Raw genomic sequence first — 8,400 nt, 5'->3', positions numbered from 1 at the left:
ACAATTGCATTACGGGTACAATCTACCCGACATACTCCTGCACAGTTTCTGTTTGCCTAGTTCTGCTTAGAAAGTTTGGGTTGGTCAGAGACTGCGATAAAAGACAGTTACTCAAGGTGCGGTGGTGTGGAATCGAGCCTGGGTCTTCGTGATTGTGAAACACTCTTAACTATTCGCCCATAGTTCATACGCATACACATACATACAAATATATATATATACATGCATACATATATACATACATATATATATATATATATATATATATATATATATATATATATATATATATATATATATATATATATATATATACATATATATATATATATATATATATATATATATATATATATATATATACATATATATATATATATATATATATATATATATATATATATATATATATATATATATATATATATCATATGCATATATCACACACATATATACATACATACATACATACATACATACATACATACATACATGCATGCATACATACATACACAGATACACACGAATATACCATTGAACTGTAGACTTTCTAGCCTTTTCAATCATTACATTGTTTCAGTTATTTGACATTTCTCTTTCCCCCAACCCTCATTTCCTTATTCTCTTATTTCTTTATCCGGCCTCTAACAAGATAATGTTTATTGTTTATATATGTAATTTATTATCATCAATTACTGATTCCTGCCTCTAATCACTTCTTTCAGAATAAAACTTCTATCTTTAGCCAACCATCACATTATCTCCCTTCTTCTCTAACCAAACATTCCTATTATGTTTATCATAAGGTTAACTGACTTTGCAGCCATTTTACTTCGTTTTAAGAACCAACAAACTAGCAAATTCGCAGAATGTATGTGAGGGTAAGAAAGAGAGTAATAAAGAGAATGCGTGTGTTTGGGTATGTGGAATATCTGTGTGTATTTGTGAGGTGGGGTGCGTCTGCGCGTATCCGTGTATTATTTTATATGTGCATTAATGTATGTCTCCGCATATGTGTGTCTATGCATGTCCTTTGCCCTTAGCAGTATGTGTAACATATTCGGTGCATACATGCGTCTGTGTGCGTATTTGTTTGGGAATTAAGGTATTTGTGTGCGTGACTCAGTATTTTACCCTTCGATTTATGTGCAACTATGTTGCATGTCTTCTATGTCTTGTATATCTTGTATGTATGTATATAGTTGTTTTCCTCTGTATTTTGTGAAGGAGGAGACAAGTCAGTAAAAAGAGACTTTATAGAGTAATTAGAAGTACAAAAAAATGATACAAAACAAAAATGCACACAGATATGGGACAGAGTGAATGATATGTATGTATGTATGTATGTATGTATGTATGTATGTATGTATGTATGTATGTATGTATGTATGTATGCGTGTGTGTTATTCAGTTTTATTTCAAGATTTCTTGCCAATAGAAATCAGAGCCGGTTTCTAACTTAGATCCAACAACATTAATAGGGTGTCTTTGCATCTACGTGTGATAATGTGCAGTATTTGAGGTTAGAGCAGGTGTAGATTGCTACGTTTTGTTTTATGTATGTATTCTCATGCATTTAGTTGTGTCTAGACATGTACATGAATACTTAAATGATAAACTTCTGGAAAGTTTTACAAAATTTCACAGTTCCAGTGATATGTAAGCTATGTATGCATATATGCATGCATGTATATATGTATATATATATGTATGTATGAATGTATACATGTATTTATGCATCATGCATTATGTCAGAAAATTCTTAGTGCTCCTGATAACATGTAAGCCAATACACCCTGATTAAACCAGAAGCCCTATCAAGACTACTTGTTAAGGAATGTGGCGTTCGTGGGACACCCTGCAGAAGGAAAAACAGATTCTGACAAAAGGCGGACACAGTCAACAGCCATCTAACAGCTGGAACTGAGACACACCAAATCTGTGTTTTGACATCTTTCTACGAGAAAGAAACTCTGATGTATCGACTGCCGCCATAGACGGTTTCTTCTGTCAACGCTATTAACACGAGTACTTTTATGCACCATGAGTCTATATGATCCATTCAGGGTAAATAACGCAAGTTAAGTTGGAAATAAAAGATTACCTCTGGTATCAGTACACCTTCTATCGCTATTATATATGTATATGTATATGTGTATATATATATATATATATATATATATATATATATATATATATATATATATATATATATATAAAATATATAGTTTTAGGGAAAATAACCAAGTTTCATGAACTCATCGATGAAAATCCACTATCACATATAGAAAAATTAACAATTAAAAGCACAATAAATCAGTATAATATAAAACAAAGTAAATATCATAAGATAAAGATAATAAAATGACTACACGTGTTTCATAACTAATTTTCAAATAGAAAGGAAATTTAAATCGATTAAAATCAATTAAAATCAATTAAAATCAATTGAAATTATCGAAAATAAATTCTATTCAAAAATATAGCTAATCTTCGGGTCGTAAGTAGAACAATAATTAAAATAAATAAATATATATATCTCAACCAACAATAAGTACCAAATGAATTTATATGAAATACTTATTTCATAAAGATAGAAAAATTATTACAAACTAGCAGAAATACCCAGCGTTGCCCGGGTTAAAGAGAATAATGAAATCTAAAAACGCCGTCTAGACTACGTTTCATCTTTATATATAGAGATGTATATACACACACGCACCCAAACACACGTATATATATGTATATCAATATAAATATATGAAAGTCAATGAAGTTTCGTAAAAGAAGGTGATCATGTACATACTTTCTTGCTGTTGTGATTATAACACCTCATTGTAAACTATGTTCCTTGTTTTCCCTTGTGGAGCATATACAAATAGGTTTTTTGTTGCTGCCCACTCTTGAGCAGCCAACATACAGTTGTCCATGTGAGAAGCAGGGCTCTTCCAAGAGAAGACCAGCTACAGACGGTGTTTGACCCTGATATTTGTTTATGGACATGGCAAAAGACACACGAAGGGGGAATTGTAGTCTTCTGAATGTAAAAGGAATGTCTGCTCCTGATGGAGTAAGAGGAATTCTTGGAATAAAGACGTCATCCCCTTTTGCACATCCAGAAAGAATGGTAGCCTCGATAACGTGTGACATCATTTTCTAAATAATGCTCATCTGTTATGTTCGGGTTAAAATTTCATCAACATCAAAAATATATGAATTTTCATGGGAGTTATGGCCGTTATGCAAAGAATATAATTTACAAATTTCATAAAGATCCATTCAGTACTTTTGACGTAGTTTTGGATAAGAAAACAAATGACTAATGTGTGTGTTTGTGTGCATGTGTATGTGTGTGTGATGGGTGTATATATGTATAGATATCTGTATGCATGTATATATGTATATATGTATATATGTGTACATATTACATGTACATCTATATATATATATATATACATCTACACATATGTATACATATACATGTATGTATAGATCTATATATATATATACATATACGTGTACATCTATATGTATACATATACATCTCTCTCTCTCTCTCTCTCTTTTTTTTTTCTCTCTCTCTTTCTCTCTCTCTTTCTCTCTTTCTCGCTCTCTCTCTCTCTGAAAGTATCTGTCATTACAGTATCGAAATGGTGTACATATACATGTATATGTATACATATACATCTCTCTCTCTCTCTCTTTCTGTCTCTCTCTTTCTCTCTTTCTCTCTCTGTGAAAGTATCTGTCACTACAGTATCGAAATGTGATTGTTTCAGTTAGTGGAATAGTTTCATTTTTAAAGTGAAAGTATTTGACATGAGTGTTTTTGTTTCTCTTTTGACACGTAATACTTAAATAGTGGAGGAGATATTATGTTGCCGTGTGCTCGAACTCTGCAAGAAGTTAATAATTTTTTTTGACTAAAACACAACTGGAACCCTAAGTAAGACATGTGTAAAATTTGAATGAAATTGGTTGCGTAGTTCTCCAGTTTTAGGGATTCACACAGACAGACAGACAGACAGACAGACAGACACACACACACACACACACACATTCTCATTTTTATATATATAGATATCAAGATATCAAAATAATAAACATTCAATAATCATCCCTTCATCCATTATAATATATGATAACATGTATATTATATACAAAAACCAGCTTACATAAATTATCATTGTTTTAAATTATCATTGTTTTATGGATAAGTACTGTTTTTTCTTTGCTAAAGAAATAAGTATTTCATATAAATTCATTTGGTACTTATTGTTGGTTGAGATATATATATTTATTTATTTTAATTATTGTTCTACTTACGACCCGAAGATTAGCTATATTTTTGAATAGAATTTATTTTCGATAATTTCAATTGATTTTAATTGATTTTAATTGATTTTAATCGATTTAAATTTCCTTTCTATTTGAAAATTAGTTATGAAACACGTGTAGTCATTTTATTATCTTTATCTTATGATATTTACTTTGTTTTATATTATACTGATTTATTGTGCTTTTAATTGTTAATTTTTCTATATGTGATAGTGGATTTTCATCGATGAGTTCTTGAAACTTGGTTATTTTCCCTAAAACTATATATTTTATATATATTTTATCTATAAAGCTCAATTTAATTTTGATTTTTTATAAATTGATTTTAATTGAGTTTTTACCTGTAATTTTGGATTTTGTCCCTAATATTGTTATATATATACACGCACACACATATATCAGGTCATCCCATAAGTTCTGTCCGATTTTACCTTTTTTAGAATTGAATGAAACTTAATAGTATTTTAGGATGTCTAATGGAATTAAAAATTATTTTTATGCATTTGTGTACATTTAAACTAATTAAATATTATTTTACAGAATAATAGAATTAAAATTTCTTTGATTAAAACCCTTTCTAACATGGAAGTATCCAAAGAGCGTTTAAGGCACATAATGCTTTATAAGTACAAAAAGGAAACTCTGCAGCCGAAGCGACTCGAAACATGCACTCAGTTTATGGGAAAGAATGCTTGAATGAAAGAACTTGCAGAAGATAGTTTGCAAAATTCAGAAGTGGAGATTTCAGCCTTGAAGATGAAGATCAAACAGGACGTCCAGGTGAGTTTGATGATAAGCTCCTTGAGGCATTACCTGGAGAAAATCCTACATTATTAGTTGAAGAATTGGAATAAAGCTTAGTTCAAACCATACAACTGTTCGTTGTCATCTTCAACAACTTGGAAAGGTTCCTAAACTTGGAAAATGGGTGCCTCATGAATTGTCCGAAAGCAACCACAAATCCCGAAATCTCAATATTATTGAACATTTATAGTGCATTTTAGAAGAACAAGTAAGGTGTCTATATCCTCCACCATCATCACTACAAGAACTGGAGACTGTTTTAGCTGAAGAATGGACAAAAATTCCTTTGGAAACAATTCAAACTTTGTATGAGTCCATACCTCGTAGAATTGAAGCTATAATTACTGCCAAAGGCGATCCCACCTCATATCAAAATAAATCTGTTTGAAATTTTAAGGTGTTTCCATTATTTTGTCCAACCCCTGTTATATATATATATATATATATATATATATATATATATATATATATATATATACATATATATATATATATAATTTTCCAGTAAATGTTGTAATCGTTACCAATATAGCATAAGACTTCACCCCAAAGGATCATTGATTAGATTCCTTAAGGGTCGTTCTCATTGTTTATATTTCCAAGGTTTCAAATTTGTATATTTAAAAAGGTAGAGACTTTCAACGCGACAGTTTTTTATTCCATTTATTTAATTATTTACCATTCGATGTCAACATTTCTGTGCTCAACTCTATCCAGCGACTGATCCGTTGGATGTCTGACGTTTGGCACTTCCTCAGGAAAAGCTTCCATCAGAACAAATTACCAAAAAACACAATTAACGATCATAACAGATTATTCAAAATTATTTAACTATACCTCCGCCATGCTGTCTTTATTTATTTTAGTTACGATATACAGGGGAGGTAACTCCTTAATCTTTTCTATTGTTACCGCTCTCCTGTGAATGTCTACTAGATTAATTTATTTAATTAATTTATTTATTAATTTTAGGAACTGAAAATAAAATAACAAACTGAGGATTTAGTAAGAAGAGATGAGGTTCAAATCTTAGTATAAAACCCATAGAAAATAATGGTAATAGCAAAGAATGATAATATATTGAAATATTACTGAATATATCAGTGAAGGAGCTTGAAAAGATTCCTAGGAGCAAGGATTTCTGGATAGAATTCTCTTAGCCCAATAATGAGACACAGTAATAATGTAAAATAAAATAATAGCAATGATAACCTCCCAGGGGCAACAAAAATAATCTACCTATCGGGGATAATTAATAGTCATTAAAAAATAAATAAATATTAAAAAATAAATTAATAACTAAATTAATAAATAAATTAATAAATAAATAAATTAAATAAATTAATCTAGTAGACATTCACAGGAGAGCGGTAACAATAGAAAAGATTAAGGAGTTACCTCCCATGTATATCGTAACCAAAATAAATAAAGACAGCATGGCGGAGGTATAGTTAAATAATTTTTAATAATCTGTTATGATCGTTAATTGTGTTTTTTGGTAATTTGTTCTGATGGAAGCCATTCCTGAGGAAGTGCCAAACGTCAGACATCCAACGGATCAGTCGCTGGATAGAGTTGAGCACAGAAATGTTGACATCGAATGGTAAATAATTAAATAAATGGAATAAAAATCCGTCGCGTTGAAAGTCTCTACCTTTTTAAATATACAAATTTGAAACCTTGGATATATATATATATATATATATATATATATATATATATATATATTAGGGATAAAAATCCAAATTTACAGGTAAAAACTCAATTAAATTCAATTTATCAATAATGAAAATTAAATAAATTTCACAGTATAAAAAATATAAATATATAATTTAGAGAAAAGAACCAAAGTTCATGAACTCATCCATGAAAATCCACAGTCACATATAGAAAAAATTAATAAGTAAATACACAATAAATAAGTATAATAAAATACAAAGTAAAAATCATAAAATAATAATATTAAAACGACTGCACGTGTTTCATAACCAAGTTTTCAAATAGAAAATAGAATATATTCAAATCGATTAAATCGATCGAAAATCAATTCTATTCAAAAATATAGCTAATCTTCAGGTCAAAATACAACAATAATAACAATAAAAGGAATGTATAAATCAACCAACAATAAACAACAAATGAATGTATATAAAAATACTTATTATATTAAGATAGAAAAATGTTAAACAATATTATTAAAAAGAAATTTAATACTAATCTTATAGAAAATTATAAACGTGAAATTATTAACTTTACGTTTATTAGAATATAAATTAACAGAAATATTAAATGCAAATCTTATCTTAACGAATCTTTCGTTTAAAATACAATTTAAACGATGTTTTAGGTTAAACTAAAATTATAATCGTGATATAAATAACTTTAATTTTAATATAAACTAACAAAAAATTAATTTATATAAATTAATTAATATAAAAATAATTATATCACCATTAAATAAACCAAAAAGCATTTAACAAAATTATTGAAAAGAAATACAAAATTTATCTAATCGAATCTTTAGTTTAAATAAAATTTTAAATGTTGTACTATTAACTTAACCTTAATTAGAATATTAACTAATACTCAAAGAAATTATATAAGGAATATATCAATTACTTTTAAAATTTCTTTAATAATATTAGTTTTAACTTGAACGCCGTATGGAATGATTAGCCAAAGTTTGTTCTTATTATACGTATTATTATATTTATTTATATTATTAACTTTATTATTACATTAAAAGAATTGAATTTAAATCTATTATTGTCTCCATTACAATTATGTTTATGTTTATGTAATTTATTATCATAAATTAGATTAGTGTTGCATTTATTTCAAATAATATTGTTTAATATTTCTTTTTGATTTATGGGATAAATAAGTAGTTTTTTTATATAATTTCTTTATTAATTTTTTCTGTATGTGACTGTGGATTTTCATGGATGAGCTCATGAACTTTGGTTCTTTTCTCTAAATTATATATATATATATATATATATATATATATATATATATATATAAAAAGATAAACAAGAGTAAAAAAACTACAGAAGGCTTGTGTTACATGGTTAAAGTATATATTTAAATTGTTATGTCAGAAAAATGTTATAAAATTTTGGGTATATAAACGTTGTATTTGGAGAAATAATCAGTTTCGTGTTGTCTTTTCAAATTTCTCTACTTGTATCGTAAATGTCTTCGCTCCCGTAACACACTAATTGACAGACACTACCCAGTTCAACTCATAGAAGATGG

This window comes from Octopus bimaculoides, chromosome 6 (assembly GCF_046866305.1).
Source record: "Octopus bimaculoides isolate indiv1 chromosome 6, ASM4686630v1, whole genome shotgun sequence".
Taxonomy (NCBI): Eukaryota; Metazoa; Mollusca; class Cephalopoda; order Octopoda; family Octopodidae; genus Octopus; species Octopus bimaculoides.
Note: the sequence above shows the minus strand (reverse complement) of the source record.